This window comes from Schistocerca piceifrons, chromosome 11 (assembly GCF_021461385.2).
Source record: "Schistocerca piceifrons isolate TAMUIC-IGC-003096 chromosome 11, iqSchPice1.1, whole genome shotgun sequence".
NCBI lineage: Eukaryota > Metazoa > Arthropoda > Insecta > Orthoptera > Acrididae > Schistocerca > Schistocerca piceifrons.
Window position 1 is genome coordinate 132,836,332 of NC_060148.1, and position 19,015 is coordinate 132,855,346.

At 41.6% G+C, this 19,015-nt stretch overlaps 1 protein-coding gene across 1 annotated transcript in view; it reads right to left on the bottom strand.

Moving 5' to 3' along the window:
- LOC124719799 overlaps positions 1-19,015 on the bottom strand; it is a 293,431-nt gene that overhangs the window by 47,447 nt on the left and 226,969 nt on the right. The window lies entirely within an intron of this gene.

The following is a 19,015-nucleotide window of genomic DNA, read 5'->3' on the forward strand; positions in this document are numbered from 1 at the left end:
TCCAAATTATCCTTCAGGTGCTCAGCCACAACAGCTGCTGAGCCAGGGGGCCTATAGAGACATCCAATTACCACGTCTGAGCCTGCTTTAACCGTGACCTTCACCCAAATCATTTCACATTTCGGATCTCCGTCAATTTCCTTTGATACTATTGCACTTCTTATCGCTATAAACACGCCTCCCCCTTCACTGTCCAGCCTGTCTCTGCGGTATACATTCCAATCTGAGTTTAGGATTTCATTACTGTTTACGTCTGGTTTCACCCAGCTTTCTGTCCCTAGTACTATATGGGCATTGTGACCGTTTATTAATGAGAGCAGTTTCGGGACCTTTCTATTGACGCTCCTGCAGTTTACTATTAGCACATTAATATTGTTATTCCCTGTTGCATTTTGCCTACTCCTACCTTGCCGCGTCTCAGGAGGCGCCTTGTGGGGCCTAGGGAGGGAATTCTCTAACCTAAAAAACCCCCATGTGCACTCCACACGTACTCCGCTACCCTCGTAGCCGCTTCCGGCGTGTAGTGCACACCTGACCTATTCAGGGGGACCCTACATTTCTCCACCCGGTAGCGGAGGTCGAGAATTTTGCACCCCAGATCTCCGCAGAATCGTCTGAGCCTCTGGTTTAAGCCTTCCACTCGGCTCCAAACCAGAGGACCGCGATCGGTTCTGGGAACGATACTACAAATAGTTAGCTCTGAGTCCACCCCGCGAGCGAGGCTTTCCGCCTTCACCAATTCCGCCAACCGCCTGTACGAAATGAGGATGACCTCTGAACCCCGACGGCAGGAGTCACTGGTGCCGACATGAGCAACAATTTGCAGTCGGGTGCACCCAGTGCACTCCATCGTCGCCGGTAGGGCCTCCTCCACATCTCGGATGAGACCCCCCTGCAAGCAGACAGAGTGAACACTGGCCTTCTTCCCCGACCTTTCCGCTATTTCCCTAAGGGGCTCCATCACCCGCCTAATGTTGGAGCTCCCAATAACTAATAAACCCCTCCCCCCGTGTGCCTGCTCGGACCTCGCTGAAGGAGCGGCCACATGTCCATTCACAGGCAAAGCGGGCGATGCCACACGGCCAGCCTCCACATTGACCCTCCGCCTCGTGCGCCGCGAACGCCGCTGAACCCGCCACTCCCCTTGGGGAGAGGGTGGCCCAACCGCGCCCGGTACTCGCGAAGATGTCTCGACAGCAGGGACAGTGGGTGAAGCATGTAACACCTGGGGTGTACCTTACGACACACCACACTCCCCACTGCTGCTACACTCCGAGGCAGCAGCCTGAAGATGGCTGACCGCGGCCATCAACACGTTCAGCTGTTCGCGAACAGTGGCCAGCTCCTCCTGCGTCTGTACACAGCAGTCACACATCCTATCCATCCTAAGGAATCAATTTACTGAAGATAGTTAATCAACTTTTAACTAGACTGCTAATTCTCTAAAGGCGGCTGATTATTGACTAAACTGTGATTGCTAGCCACTTCTTGTAGAAAACAATGAAAATAGCACTACCTGTCTCTGTGTAACATTACGAGTCAAGACAGCTGTAACGGAACTTGAATAGCGTAAAGTTATCGTTAAAAATGCACGCCGCGCAATTTGTTACGATTTGGTTGGTCATAATAGTAGTAACATGCTTTTGAATACAATTAAAATATAATGGTGATACCTGTTTAGCGTTATTGGAAATAATATGTAATAAATTAATGAGTAAGGTAGCCGATCCTATAAGAAGAGGTAAAATTGGGCATATTAAGGTGTTTTGCTTTATATTGACTAAGCCGATGATACGGCGTCTTTTTTTTTCCATCTACTCTTAGAAGAAAAAAAAAAAGAAAACAAGTAGCGAAGTGCTAATTGTGCGTTGTGAAAAATATAGGGGCGAATTTTAAATAGCTACAGTGTATAATCAGACTAACAAATGGACATTCAGTTACGCGAAATAGCAGACAGTGAAGTGAAGTGTGGTCATTAAATTGAGTACACCTACAGGGCGGTCAATTCCGGGATAAGTCTATTCACATCTCACGTGGGACGCGGTATTGAGACCGGTTTTTTTTTATTATATCACGGAGAGCGGGCTTCAATTTATAAAAAGGATAAAAGCTGTATCATTATCATTGACTGTTGGTGTTAAGCAACCAAAACTGTTCATCAAAGGGTTTCGGTGAATGAGTGGTGAATGCGAAACGAAACTGTGAACGAAGTTATGTTAAATAAAGCAGAAGAGACAAGACAGTTTGGTCGTATCTGTTATTATTCCATAAACCGTAACATTTATCCTCGTTGTACGAAGCCTTTATAGACGATCGTTCTGACAATTTGCTTTGAAGGGATCTCGTTACGAGTTAAGTTTTGGGGACCTGGTCAACAGGGGATAGTTCGTAGATCTTAACTACTGCAGCTATTCTGGAATCAGGTGCTACCGTGACCATTGGGTGTTGTCAATGGCTTAAGGTCATCATATCTCATGCTCTAAGATCGACGCGCCTTTCCTCTTGGTATAACGGTGTCTCACGGTAAACACGACAACGCCGACGGCGAAGGAAGATACGGTAGAAGTGGCGCCACAACGTGCGGCTCGATCGAGGAGGATTGCTGCATCGAGTCGAGTGTCATCCGGATTCACGAACCCTAGAGTTGGAAAATATTGTAGCAGCCAGTGAGTCTGTCCAATGAAAGAGGTATTCTTCAATAATCGCTAAAAGTGAGCGATACTACCAGGTATGATTAAAATAACTGTATAATTATAAAAAAAAGGAAGTTGAGACTTTTGATTTCGGTAGATAAATATATATAAATACATAGTGAAAATAAGTGTATGTCTTGGTAGTGAATAATCATGTCAAAACAAATGAAAAGGATACATGATAATGTGCAGTTGAGTAGAGTAATGAGTAGAGAGAGAGAGGAAAGTGAAGAGGATAGGGATGATGCATCCCATGAGCTCAATGTGGGACAGGAGACATGTACAGATAATAATACAGTTATTGATTTAGAGCCGTTAGGAGATTCAAATACAATGATAAGTAAGGTAAGCAGCGTAGGAGAACATAAAGATCTTGAGGTTTCGGAAGTAGATCAGCAAGTTGATCCTCAAAATGGAAATATTAATCAAAAAATTTTTGATATGCTGGTATCAATAAATACTCAAATGGGTGTAATGAATGGAAGACTTGGTTCACTAGAAAAAGATAATAAGCAATTAAAAGAGGACAATCAAAAGTTAAATGAAAAATTTGAGGCCAAATTTGGTTCATTAGAAGTTAAAATGGATTCTTTGGAAAGCAAACTGAACACCTTTGATTATAAACTGGAAAATACTAAGAAAGAATTAAAGGCGGACTGGGAGACTCAATTAAATGCGAAATTTGGAGAACTAGATGTAGAGTTTTATAACACCTTAGAAAGGCAATATAATAATTTAATGGGAAAACTTCATGATGTAGAAAAGAAATATGAGGTAGTTTCGAAGAGTTATGATGGCCTGTCCAATAGGATGGTTAAGTGTGAAAGCAGCTGTTTCAATGCTAGCGCACAGATAGAAGAGCTTTCGAAACAAATAGTCGAGTTTGAGTCTGATGCTCGTAAAGGGATTGACAAGTATTTAGTAGATCAAACCAAAAGACTTGACGAAGATCTAACTGAATGGATAGAAATAAAAGGAAATGAAATTGTAGACAAGGTTAAGACTACTATTGGATCCCAGCCAAATGAAAATATCAATGAGCACCTAAGTAGAAATGATGAATTAATTAAGCTTTTCACTAGCGAAATTCAGAAAATAAAAGAGAAAATAGTTGATGAGTTACCTAAATGGCAAAAGGAAACCAATCATAAATTGGCGGAGTTAGAACGAAAGTCATCACAAAATTTGTTGACAGAGGACGAACGTTCGGAGAATAGGTCGAAAAACAACCGAACATGTGATAATACGAAGTACAATTGTGGTGAAAATTTGCATTGGGAAGTTGATGATTCTGTTGGTAAAGATGATGATTCTTTTGGTCAGCGAGGATATTTGCCTTCTTTAAAGTGGAGAACAGCATTTTTAAAAGTAGACAATTCCCAACATTCTCCACTGAAAAGAACAACCTGCATCCGAAAATCTTTATCAATAATTTCAAAAGAATATTTCCGCGTAGCTGGTCAGAACACGACCGACTTCAATTTATAGTATCCAAAATTACCGGAGAAGCCGCATTATGGGCCGCCGAAGTAAGTGAAAGTTGCCATACTTGCGCTGAGTTTGAACAACTTTTTTTGGCAAAATACTGGTCGTCGAGTAAACAAGAGAAATTAAGAAAAGAGGTTTACCAACCTGAGTATTTTAACAGTAAAAGGAGTACTTTAAGGCAATATTTTGAAAAGTACATAAATAAGACACGTTATTGGAGTGATCCAATTTCTCACAAGGAAGTGATCAGAATTTTAAAGGGAAGGTTGCCCATAAATATACGTGAAAAGTTAATAAATGTTCCTGACCATGATGTAGAACAGTTCTTGTCGGTGATTGACTCTATAGATACACTCCTGGAAATGGAAAAAAGAACACATTGACACCGGTGTGTCACACCCACCATACTTGCTCCGGACACTGCGAGAGGGCTGTACAAGCAATGATCACACGCACGGCACAGCGGACACACCAGGAACCGCGGTGTTGGCCGTCGAATGGCGCTAGCTGCGCAGCATTTGTGCACCGCCGCCGTCAGTGTCAGCCAGTTTGCCATGGCATACGGAGCTCCATCGCAGTCTTTAACACTGGTAGCATGCCGCGACAGCGTGGACGTGAACCGTATGTGCAGTTGACGGACTTTGAGCGAGGGCGTATAGTGGGCATGCGGGAGGCCGGGTGGACGTACCGCCGAATTGCTCAACACGTGGGGCGTGAGGTCTCCACAGTACATCGATGTTGTCGCCAGTGGTCGGCGGAAGGTGCACGTGCCCGTCGACCTGGGACCGGACCGCAGCGACGCACGGATGCACGCCAAGACCGTAGGATCCTACGCAGTGCCGTAGGGGACCGCACCGCCACTTCCCAGCAAATTAGGGACACTGTTGCTCCTGGGGTATCGGCGAGGACCATTCGCAACCGTCTCCATGAAGCTGGGCTACGGTCCCGCACACCGTTAGGCCGTCTTCCGCTCACGCCCCAACGTCGTGCAGCCCGCCTCCAGTGGTGTCGCGACAGGCGTGAATGGAGGGACGAATGGAGATGTGTCATCTTCAGCGATGAGAGTCGCTTCTGCCTTGGTGCCAATGATGGTCGTATGCGTGTTTGGCGCCGTGCAGGTGAGCGCCACAATCAGGACTGCATACGACCGAGGCACACAGGGCCAACACCCGGCATCATGGTGTGGGGAGCGATCTCCTACACTGCCCGTACACCACTGGTGATCGTCGAGGGGACACTGAATAGTGCACGGTACATCCAAACCGTCATCGAACCCATCGTTCTACCATTCCTAGACCGGCAAGGGAACTTGCTGTTCCAACAGGACAATGCACGTCCGCATGTATCCCGTGCCACCCAACGTGCTCTAGAAGGTGTAAGTCAACTACCCTGGCCAGCAAGATCTCCGGATCTGTCCCCCATTGAGCATGTTTGGGACTGGATGAAACGTCGTCTCACGCGGTCTGCACGTCCAGCACGAACGCTGGTCCAACTGAGGTGCCAGGTGGAAATGGCATGGCAAGTCGTTGCACAGGACTACATCCAGCATCTCTACGATCGTCTCCATGGGAGAATAGCAGCCTGCATTGCTGCGAAAGGTGGATATACACTGTACTAGTGCCGACATTGTGCATGCTCTGTTGCCTGTGTCTATGTGTCTGTGGTTCTGTCAGTGTGATCATGTGATGTATCTGACCCCAGGAATGTGTCAATAAAGTTTCCCCTTCCTGGGACAATGAATTCACGGTGTTCTTTTTTCAATTTCCAGGAGTGTATGATTATGGAAGACGCAAGACAAATGAGTAGTAATCAAATGTCGACTCACACTCATAGTAATATGAATAATTATAATAATAATTTAACGTATGATAATAATAATACCGAAAACCAGGTCAAACCCGCATCACAGGAGCGTGGACAATCTTCATCCTATGGTTGCAATAAAAACAATGATTATAATAAATATAGAAGAGATACTTACTGTGCTAGAGGTAAACCTCGATATGGTAACGCGAATGTGCATAGTAGTGATATTAATAAGAGTAACAGGTACCCAAGTGATGAACCCAACTGCATTCGACCTTGGGAAGATAATTCGAAGCATAATGTTCATCGGCAGGATGGAACAAATGCCTCGAGTCCTCATCCAGCACAAGGAGTTATACCAATGGGCGAAGGAGCCTCCAATGTGCGACGGGGTGAATACCATAACTCGGATCATACTGTACGGATTGTGGAAGTTCATGAACCCCCACCGATGACTCAACGAGATAGATTAAACTAATACCAGTCACCAAATGCCTTCCTAGGATGACTGGAAATGAGAAGGAAGGCAGGCATCAATTTGAAGTGAGAGTCTTAAGGTACAATAATGATCAGGATATAAGGAATGAGTTAATTGAAGAAAAACCTGAAGTTTCTAATAAATGCGGACAAATTTTACAGGCAATAATTCCAACAAGTATAAATAATGTTGATGTTGAAATATTAATTGATACTGGAGCAACTATTAGTGTCATGATGTTGGACTGTTTAAAACAGATAAGCCGAGGGGTAAAAATGCCCACTTTTCCTATCACAGGATGTACCGTGTCTGGCGCGTTCAGCGCAAAAATGCAAAAAGTTGTGAAACAGGTACGTGTTGACGTTACAATACAGGGGGCTCAAATGGAAAGTACATTCCTGGTTGTTCCTAAAATGACAGTACCATGTATCTGGGGTTTGGATTTTTTATGTGAGACCGGTGGAATCATTAATTTAGAGAAAGGTGAATGTATATTTAATTCCAATGGTAATGTTTTGACAACCACCCTGAGAAAGGGCCGATTAATTCCAAATCAATTGTGTATGAATCTAATGATAAAATATGTCAGTATTGATGATGAAAATGTGTATGATATATGCCTTATTGAATGTTCTGAAGAAATGATGGATAAAATGTCATTGCAGAAAAAGGTGTTAGAATCAGAATATTTATCTGTTATCCAAAGGGATGAACTGTACTACTTGTTGGAAGCATATCAGTCAATTTTTAGTAAACGTCCGGGTATAATAAAAGACTTTGAATACCATATAAAGATATATGTACATAAACCCTTTTGTCGTTCTTCCTATTCTATCCCATGGACAAAGAAAGAAGTAGTCAGAAAGGAAATCAATAAAATGTTAGAATGGGGTATTATTGAGCCCTCAGATTCTGAATATTGTAACCCTCTTGTGGCGGTAATTAAACCCAATGGTGACATCAGATTGGTGTTGGATGCCAGAGAGATCAATAAGATCATTATACCTGTACGAACGCGACCGGAGAACCTAGAAGAGTTAGTACAAAAGTTTTATGGTGCCCGCTTCTTAACTTCTTTGGATATGCGTAGTTCATATTGGTAAACTAGAATATCGAAAGAATCTAGAAAATATACTGCATTCGTTTTTCTGGGCCGAAGTTACCAGTTTACTGTCATGCCATTTGGGTTGAAAATAAGCGGTGGTGTTTTCATATCGGCATTAGATACCGTACTGGGCAGAGACCTTTTGAATGAAGTTACTTTATATGTGGATGATTTGCTAATTGCTTCTGAAACTTGGGAGGAACATTTGGACTTATTAAGAAGAGTTTTTGCGAAATTTTTGGAATACGGAGTTACCGTAAATTTGAGAAAATCCAAGTTTGCTCATAACCAATTGAAATTTCTTGGACATATAATCACTCCTGAAGGGATAAAACCAAATCCTAAAAAGATGGATGCGATTAACAGATGTGCTTATCCAAAGAATAGAACGGAATTAAAGTCATTTATCGGCTTAGTTTCATTTTTTCGATGATTTTTACCCAATCAGTTAGGAAGCCAAGACTGTTTGTTACAGCTGTTAAAAAAAAATGTCATGTGGGAGTGGAATTCCGAATGCACGCAAGCTTTTGATAACATCCGCAATGCTTTGACTAATGCTCCACTGTTACATCATCCGAGACTTGATCAAGATTTTTATATTGCTGCGGATGCTTCTGAAACAGGATTGGGTGCCACTCTTTTCCAGATGGACAATCCAGAAGATATCAGTACCATCAAGATAATTGGGTTTGCCAGCAGAACACTCTCTAGCTGTGAACGTGCATATTGTACTACTGAATTGGAAGTACTAGCCGTGGTCTGGTCCCTTAGAAAGTTTCGCTATTTTGTATATGGAAAGAAGATCATTGTATTCTGCGACCACAAAGCTTTATCTTTTATTTTAACAGGAAGGATGTTCCATTCACGTTTAACCCGGTGTGCCTTGCTACTGCAAGAATATGATATTACGCTCAAACACATCAGAGGGAAAGACAACATCATAGCCGATGCTCTTTCAAGATTACCGAAAAGAAAGAATGCTGACGAGTGTGAAGAACGGACTATTGACTTTAAAGTCATGAATTTATCAAGGCAATATTGTGAGAGGCAGATTTCACAGCTATCTCGAAGTCTTCCACAACTGCAAGAAGATGATAAGTTGTGGAAAGCCAGTAGGCATGCTGTTGAAAGCAAAACGCTAAGTCACTCTCAAGAACAGTATCAATTAAAATCCGGAATATTGTATCGGAGGAAGGATGAAGAAGATGTTTGGAAAGTTTGTGTTCCAAATAAATATTTAGAATCACTAGTATGGTACATTCACTTGAATTGGGGTCATTTTGGTGCCGCTAAATGTACAGCCAAAATAGCACAATACTGCTATCATCCAAATTTGGGACGTATAGCTACAAATATTATTAAGAAGTGCAAAATATGTCAGAAGGCGAAACCCATAAACTATTGTCGGAAGATAGAATTACATCCTATCATCCCACAACAACCTTTAATGTTGGTGTCATGTGATGTCTGTGGGCCATGTCCCGTGACATGTGGACGGTTCAAATATGTATTGGCTTTCTATGATCTCTTTTCAAAATACTTGGCAAACCTATAATGATCTTGACAGACAACGCTGTTTATTATACAAGCAAAGTATGGAGAGACACTATGAAAGAACAAGGAATCCAGCACATTTACATCTCAAGATTTTACCCTTGTGGAAATCCGGTTGAAAGAATCTTCCGAGAATTGAACCGATTTTTACGGACGTACATACCCAAACAACATTATAAATGGATCGATTGGATTTATGAATTTGAGAAAGTGTATAATGACTTACCACACTTATCGACAGGTTATTCACCTAACCAAATAGTATTTGGTGAAAGTATTGTGCCAGAATGGATGAACAAAAGATTACCAAGAAAGAAGATATGGTGAAGAAGGTCTACGAAAACCTGAAGCATCAAGTACAATTGAGAAAAACCCTTTTTGATAAAAATGTGAAGAAAGTAGTCACATATGATGTAGGTGAAGAAATTTTATTGAGAAATCACCCAAAAGCACCAACCAGGAAAAGACTGAATAAGAAATGGCAATATTTATATACAGGTCCATATAAAATAATGAAAATACCTCATGAAGGGAGCTACCTCCTGGCAGAGTGTGATACTGATGTAATTAAAGGCTTGTTCCCTCACATAGACCTGAAGAAGTATTATCAATAATGAGCAAAATATAGATTCAAGAAACACTGAATGATACCAAGACTACACTCAGTGGACTAAATAAAAGCACCAATGGATAAAGACGTACTTATACTAACTTACAAAGAAAATTAAAGAATGTACCGACGATTTCCATGAGATACCTTCTTGGTATCAGCAACAATGACGACGCTGAAATACGATTTATCCTCTCACCGAACAGCGAGGATGGATGATTTAAAACTGGAATTAAGAGGAAAAGAAAAGGACCAAATCCTCTCTGGTTAAACAAGTGGCCTGATAAGTGTTTTGGCCTAGGATGCCAATCGTCGAACCCGGCCGTGATCCCTGCCTTGCACAGTCGGTTGAAGAACTGAGGGCTTCATCCAAGAAAAAAAAATGTGGTGTAAATATGAAGTGATTAGTGCGAAGTGTTTCTAAGACAACCTATAAACAAATGTGGAATTTAGTTAAGGGCATTTTGTCTAGGCCCATTAACTCAACTTAAATATTGTAGAATGTATGTACTGACTTGTTGAGTGAATCTGAGAGTCAGTGTATTCGCCGAAACAAATACCCTCTCCTGTCACAGTACACAAAAAAAAAATAAGCCTGTTCTGTCTGGAACCCTCTTCAAGACATCACAGTCTGGGGGGCCGTGTAACATTACGAGTCAAGACAGCTGTAACGGAACTTGAATAGCGTAAAGTTATCGTTAAAAACGCACGATGCGCGATTTGTTATGATTTGGTCGGTCATAATAGTAGTAACATGCTTTTGAATACAATTAAAATATAACGGCAATACCTGTTTAGTGTTATTGGAAATAATATGTAATAAATTGATGAGTAAGGTAGCCGATCCTATAAGAAGAGGTAAAATTGGGCATATTAAGGTGTTTTGCTTTATATCGACTAAGCCGATGATACGGTGTCTTTTTTTTCCGTTTACTCTTAGAAGAAAAAAAAAAAAAAAAGAAAACAAGTAACGAAGTGCTAATTGTGCGTTGTGAAAAATATAGGGGCGAATTTTAAATAGCTACAGTGTATAATCAGACTAACAAATGGACATTCAGTTACGCGAAATAGCAGACAGTGAAGTGAAGTGTGGTCATTAAATTGAGTACACCTACAGGGCGGTCAATTCCGGGATAAGTCTATTCGCATCTCACGTGGGACGCGGTATTGAGACCGGTTTTTTTTTTATTATATCACGGAGAGCGGGCTTCAATTTATAAAAAGGATAAAAGCTGTATCATTATCATTGACTGTTGGTGTTAAGCAACCAAAACTGTTCATCAAAGGGTTTCGGTGAATGAGTGGTGAATGCGAAACGAAACTGTGAACGAAGTTATGTTAAATAAAGCAGAAGACACAAGACAGTTTGGTCGTATCTGTTATTATTCCATAAACCGTAACATTTATTCTCGTTGTACGAAGCCTTTATAGACGATCGTTATGACAATTTGCTTTGAAGGGATCTCGTTACGAGTTAAGTTTTGGGGACCTGGTCAACAGGGGATAGTTCGTAGATCTTAACTACTGCAGCTATTCTGGAATCAGGTGCTACCGTGACCGTTGGGTGTTGTCAATGGCTTAAGGTCATCATATCTCATGCTCTAAGATCGACGCGCCTTTCCTCTGGGTATAACGGTGTCTCACGGTAACCACGACAACGCTGACGGCGAAGGAAGATACGGTAGACTCTGGACTGTATTGAAACCAGACACTAGCACTACTGGCACTATGGTTGACTAAAGGGACTATCTCTGACTGTATTCAAAACAAACACGAAATCTATGGAACACTATTAATAGCACTCGACAATTAAAGCTTCCTAAAAGCAAAAACACACGGAAGAAGAAGTGACAAGTAAGAAAAATACAGTTAATACTTAAATTAAGGTAGCTCGCTGCACAGCAGACGTGAAGCAGATGGCCTTGATGAACTTGTGGATAGTATGCTACAATGAATACAGGCATGGAGCAATGCAAGAGCATGTGCTACTGGGTATCAGAGGTAGGGGTGTGTACAGCAATCTGGAGCACCACCTCTGAAGGTCTCACTGTATGTACAACATGCAATGTGTGGTTTTCATGAGCAATAAAAAGGGCGGAAATGACTTTTATGTTGATCTCTATTCCAATTTTCTGTACACGTTACAGATCTCTCAGAACCGAGGTGATGCAAAACTTTTTTTATGTGTGTAGAAGGTGAAAGTGTGAAGTGAAGATGGACTGAGACAAAGAGGTTGGACACACACACACACACACACACACGCACACACACACACACACACACACACACACACACATAGAGAGAGAGAGAGAGAGAGAGAGAGAGAGAGAGAGAGAGAGAGAACAGAATAAAAAAGAGGGGAAATACTGCTACTTTTAAAAAAAAAAAATTGCCAGATGTGAGTAAGATTCGTGTACTGAGGCTTTTTACAAATTTGTTCATCCTTCTGGGAATCAAGAATCTCTACCATTTTTGCCTGTTATTGACACTGATACTGGCCAAAAAGTAATCTAACTAATTTTATTTGGAAGTATAAGCCTACAGAGTGCTCCATAGAACCGTAGCACCACACTAGATAAGCCAAAACAAAATGGCTCAACCCATTGGTCCCAGAGATTCCAAGATTTTCAAGAGCGTTTTAACTTCAATAACTTAAATGTAATAAATTCGTGCAAGAGGCATGAGACTATTATTATAATAACCAGCAGTTCTCCGAACAGGCTGACTGGGTCACAATGCTGAAAGTCAAACACCAGGCCAGGAATGATCGTATGCCCATATCCCCTGTTTCAGAATTTATCCATTAGATACCCAGGAGTGATTACTGCACACATCAAAAAAAGTTTTGCATCACCTCGGTTTCGAGAGTTCCGGAACCTGCACAGGAAACTGGAATAGAGATCAACATAAACATCATTTCCGCCCTTTTTATTGCTCACGAAAACCGCACATTGCATGTTGTACCACCATAGAGCGAGACCTAGAGAGGTGGTGTTCCAGACTGCTGTACACACTGGTACTCCTGATACCCAGTAGCACGTCCTCTTGCATTGATGCATGCCTGTATTCGTCGTGCCATACTATCCACAGCCCTTTTCAATTTATCCCAGGCAGGTATGATAGGGTTCATGTCTGGAGAACTTGCTGGCCACTCTAGTTGAGCGATGTCATTATCCTGAAGGAAGTCGTTAACAAGATGTGCACGAGGGGGCAAGAATTTTCGTCCACGAAGACGAACACCTCGCCAATATGCTGCCGATACGGTTCCACTGTCGGTTGGAGGATGGCATTCGTCTATGTATTCCACAAGTTCATCAAGGCACTGTCGGTCCAGATTGTCCCACTCCTCGTTGGCGATTCGGCATAGATCCCTCAGATTGTTTGGTGGGTCACGCCATCCATTAACAGCCCTTTTCAATCCATCCCAGGCAAATTTGATAGGGTTCGTGTCTGGAGAACATGCTGGCCACTATAGTCGAGCAATGTCGTTATCCTGAAGGAAGTCATTCACAAGATGTGCAGGATGGGGCGCGAATTGACGTCCATGAAGACGAATGCCTCGCCAATATGATGCTGATACAGTTCCACTGTCGGTCGGAGGATGGCATTCGTGTATTGTACAGCCGTAACGGTGCCTTCCATGACAACCAACAGCGTGCGTCGGTCCCACATAATGCCACCCCAAAAAAGCAGGGAACCTCCACCTTGCTGCACTCGCTGTACAGTGTGTCCAAGGCATTCAGCCTGAGCGGGTGGCCTCCAAACATGTCTCAGACGATTGTCTGGTTGAAGGCATACGCGACACTCATCGGTGAAGAGAACGTGTTGCCAATCCTGAGCGGTCCATTCGGCATGTTGTTGGGCCCATCTGTACCGCGATGCACGGTGTCGTGGTTGCAAAGATGGACCTCGCCACGGACATCAGGAGTGAAGGAGAATGTCATGCAGCCTATTGTGTACAATTTGGAGTCCTAACACAATGTCCTGTGGCTGCACAAAAAGCATTATTCAACATGGTGGCATTGATGTCAGGGTCCCTACAAGCCATAATCCACAGGTAGCAGTCATCCACTACAGTAGTAGCCTCCGGGTGGCCTGAGCGAGGCATGTCATCGACAGTTCCTGTCTCTCTCTATCTCCTCCGTGTCCGAACAACATCACTTTGGTTCACTCTGAGACACCTGGACACTTCCCTTGTTGAGAGCCCTTCCTGGCACAAAGTAACAATGCAGACATGATCGAACTGCAGTGTTGACCATCTAGGTATCATTGAACTACAGACAACATGAGCCGTGTACCTCCTTCCTGGTGGGATGACGGGAACTGATCAGCTGTCAGACCCGGTCCGTCTAATAGGCGCTGCTCACGCACGGTTATTTACATCTATGGGCAGGTTTAGTGATATCTCTGTGATACAATATCCACAGTCAACATCTATCTTCAGGGCTTCTGGGAGTCGGGGTGATGCAAACGTTTTTGATGTGTGTAGTTTTGGAATGTTTCACATATAGCTCGAATTGCTATATCTAAGTGCAGAAACTGTTCTTGGATATCTAATGATGGATAATTCCAAACTGTATCATAAGAACAATAAAGACATTCCTTGCCCCTAATGTCTGACTCTTACCATTGCAACCCAGTCAGCTTGAATGCAGAACTACTGATTGTTCCACATCAGATAATGAACGACAAAAGAAATATTTTTTCGTGCATTATAATTACAAATTAACAATTTTCAGATATTTTTCTTTACTTGTACTGTGAAACCTTGCTTCTTGCCAAATTTCACAATACACGTCAACGAGAGGAATCATATAGGTTTCAATGAGCGAGTTTGCGAGTATCAAAATACATAACATCAATGGCAGTATCTTTTGTTGCATTGACTTGGAAGCTTCAATGTTTCACACTGACAAGGGACTACAGACCTCAGTAAGTGTGATAAGTATCAGCTTGATATGTCTGCCCGTTCATGAGAAAAAAGGGCTTTAACAATTGGACACACAGACAAACAGACTGGCAGATGGACAATAAAGTGATCCTACCAGGGTTCCATTTTTACCGACTGAGGTACAGAACCCTAATAAATAAATGGGGAAGGTGGTTTAAAATAATCCAATCAAATGTTTTGTAGCGGCTAATCACATTAGTCTGTGGAAATTTTTCGTATCACAGAAGCTAATGTAGACGGTAGAACACGGAAGCTTTTTATTACCTTCTGTCGATTGATTTGTTTACTTACTGGTTAATTCATTTATCGTATTTAGCTGATGGGGTGCGGAATGAGGCAAGATATGATTAACCAAAGGCAAGCAACTTGCAGAAACTGTATGGGTACACTGTGTTAAAGAAGTATAACTGTACCGCTTAATGCTAATACAGCTTATGCCAGCTATCGTTAACCAATTATATTATAAAGACGGCTTTCACTCTGAAATAAGCTGCTGCAGTTTTAGATTTATAACCTATCTGTAGTTTATTTCCTCTTGGTAGCTAAATATTTAATTTGTACTACCACTGGGAATTAGTGAAGTTCGGTGGCAGGAGGAACAAGACTTTTGGTCAGGTGATTACAGGGTTATAAATACAAAATCAAATAGGGGTAATGCAGGAGTAGGTTTAATAATGAATAGAAAAATAGGAGTGCGGGTTAGCTACTACAAACAGCATAGTGAACGCATTATTGTGGCCAAGATAGACACAAAGCTCATGCCTACTACAGTAGTACAAGTTTATATGCCAACTAGCTCTGCAGATGATGAAGAAATTGATGAAATGTATGACGAGATAAAAGAAATTATTCAGGTAGTGAAGGGAGACGAAAATTTAATAGTCATGGGTGACTGGAATTCGTCAGTAGGAAAAGGGAGAGAAGGAAACATAGTAGGTGAATATGGATTGGGGGGAAGAAATGAAAGAGGAAGCCGCCTGGTAGAATTTTGCACAGAGCATAACCTAATCATAGCTAACACTTGGTTCAAGAATCATAAAAGAAGGTTGTATACCTGGAAGAATCCTGGATATACTAAAAGGTATCAGATAGATTATATAATGGTAAGACAGAGATTTAGGAACCAGGTTTTAAATTGTAAGACATTTCCAGGGGCAGATGTGGATTCTGACCACAATCTATTGGTTATGAACTGCAGATTGAAACTGAAGAAACTGCAAAAAGGTGGGAATTTAAGGATATGGGACCTGGATAAACTGAAAGAATGAGAGGTTGTAGAGAGTTTCAGGGAGAGCACAAGGGAACAATTGACAGGAATGGGGGAAAGAAATACAGTAGAAGAAGAATGGGTAGCTCTGAGGGATGAAGTAGTGAAGGCAACAGACGATCAAGTAGGTAAAAAGACGAGGGCTAATAGAAATCCTTGGGTAACAGAAGAAATATTGAATTTAACTGATGAAAGGAGAAAATATAAAAATGCAGTAAATGAAGCAGGCAAAAAGGAATACAAAAGTCACAAAAATGAAATCGACAGGAAGTGCAAAGTGGCTAAGCAGGGATGGCTAGAGGACAAATGTAAGGATGAAGAGGCTTGTCTCACTAGGGGTAAGATAGATACTGCCTACAGGAAAATTAAAGAGACCTTTGGAGAGAAGAGAACCACTTGTATGAATATCAAGAGCTCAGATGGAAAACCAGTTCTAAGCAAAGAAGGGAAAGCAGAAAGGTGGAAGGAGTATATAGAGGGTTTATACAAGGGCGAAGTACTTGAGGACAATATTATGGAAATGGAAGAGGATGTAGATGAAGACGAAATGGGAGATAAGATACTGCGTGAAGAGTTTGACAGAGCACTGAAAGACCTGAGTCAAAACAAGGCCCCGGGAGTAGACAACATTCCATTAGAACTACTGATGGCCTTGGGAGAGCCAGTCATGACAAAACTCTACCATCTGGTGAGCAAGATGTATGAGACAGGCGAAATACCCTCAGCCTTCAAGAAGAATATAATAATTCCAATCCCAAAGAAAGCAGGTGTTGACAGATGTGAAAATTACCGAACTATCAGTTTAATAAGTCACGGCTGCAAAATACTAACCCGAATTCTATACAGAAGAATGGAAAAACTGGTAGAAGCCGACCTCGGAGAAGATCAGTTTGGATTCCGTAGAAATGTTGGAACCCGCGAGGCAATACTAACCTTACGACTTATCTTAGAAGAAAGATTAAGAAAAGGCAAACCTACGTTTCTAGCATTTGTAGACTTAGAGAAAGCTTTTGACAATGTTGATTGGAATACTCTCTTTCAAATTCTGAAAGTGGCAGCGTAAAATTCAGAGAGTGAAAGGCTATTTACAATTTGTACAGAAACCAGATGGCAGTTATAAGAGTCGAGGGGCACAAAAGGGAAGCAGTGGTTGGGAAGGGAGTGAGACAGGGTTGTAGCCTCTCCCCGATGTTATTCAATCTGTATATTGAGCAAGCAGTAGAGGAAACAAAAGAAAAATTCGGAGTAGGTATTAAAATTCATGGAGAAGAAGTAAAAACTTTGAGGTTCGCCGATGAGATTTTAATTCTGTCAGAGACAGCAAAGGACTTGGAAGAGCAGTTGAACGGAATGAACAGTGTCTTGAAAGGAGGATATAAGATGAACATCAACAAAAGCAAAACAATGATAATGGAATGTAGTCAAATTAAATCAGGTGATGCTGAGGGAATTAGATTAGGAAATGAGACACTTAAAGTAGTAAAGGAGTTTTGCTATTTAGGGAGTAAAATAACTGATGATGGTCGAAGTAGAGAGGATATAAAATGTAGACTGACAATGGCAAGGAAAGCGTTTCTGAAGAAGAGAAATTTGTTAACATCGAGTATAGATTTAAGTGTCAGGAAGTCGTTTCTGAAAGTATTTGTATGGAGTGTAGCCATGTATGGAAGTGAAACATGGACGATAACTAGTGTGGACAAGAAGAGAATAGAAGCTTTCGAAATGTGGTGCTACAGAAGAATGCTGAAGATTAGATGGGTAGATCACGTAACTAATGAGGAGGTATTGAATAGGATTGGGGAGAAGAGAAGTTTGTGGCACAACTTGACTAGAAGAAGGGATCGGTTGGTAGGACATGTTTTGAGGCATCAAGGGATCACAAATTTAGCATTGGAGGGCAGCGTGGAGGGTAAAAATCGTAGAGGGAGACCAAGAGATGAATACACTAAGCAGACTCAGAAGGATGTAGGTTGCAGAAGGTACTGGGAGATGAAGAATCTTGCACAGGATAGAGTAGCATGGAGAGCTGCATCAAACCAGTCTCAGGACTGAAGACCACAACAACAACAAACTACCACTGTATCCTCTTTTCTTTTTTTTTTTTTTTTTTTTTTTTTTTTTTTTTTAAAAAAAAAAAAAAAAAAAAAAGCGGGTTCCTACATCTGTAAATACAAAAGTCTATTTACAACTCACCACCATTTGTCACTACAATAAACATGACACCTGTCATGATACAAACACTCTACAGAATTGAGTCATATCCCTACACCTTCTTAACAATGAAAGATAATTGCAACAAAACTAATTTATATAATAAAAATACTAAATATATAAATATTCAGAAATAAATATTCAGATATTGTGTGTTGGTTTTTTGTTGTTGTTGTTGTACACATGTTAAGTCACACTGAGGGACAACGTGCATATTCAGCACAGGACGGAGGCTGTGGCGACTTGATGAGAGGAAATAACTGCTCCTATGTGAAAGTAAGTATTCTGTTAATTGACATTCTGCCTGGGAGATGTGTAGACTCCTATTCTAGTTTACCAATAATGCAAATGGAGCTACAAGAACTGTTCAGAATGAAAAGGGTCTTGTAATTTGAGACATTACCATAACGTTGGAGTACAGTTGCTGACGGATTTGAAAGATAGGAAAATATATCACATTTTAACTTACAACAGGTGTGGAAAGTTCATTACTAAAATGCAGTGTAGAAGAAATAGTATTGTTTTGTAATTTAAAGTAGTAATTGCAGCTTTGAGGGCCAAGTCAAGAACAAAAATGTGAGACATACAAGTTAAACTTCTTTCACACATATCTAACAGCAACCTCACACTGAAAGCAGTAGCTACACCGAACACTACGTCTGTTTCGTGATGTGTTCTGCACTGCAATATTTTGATCTGTGAAGAGATGCAGCATCTCGTGGCACACCCCGATTCGATTTAGCGTGCAAATTACCGAGACATGTGTGACGTGTGGATCAGCTTACCCAGTTACGAAAATCCCGCTTAACTACTGTCGGACTGCTAAATAGAGGCTTTTGTAACAAACTGAAC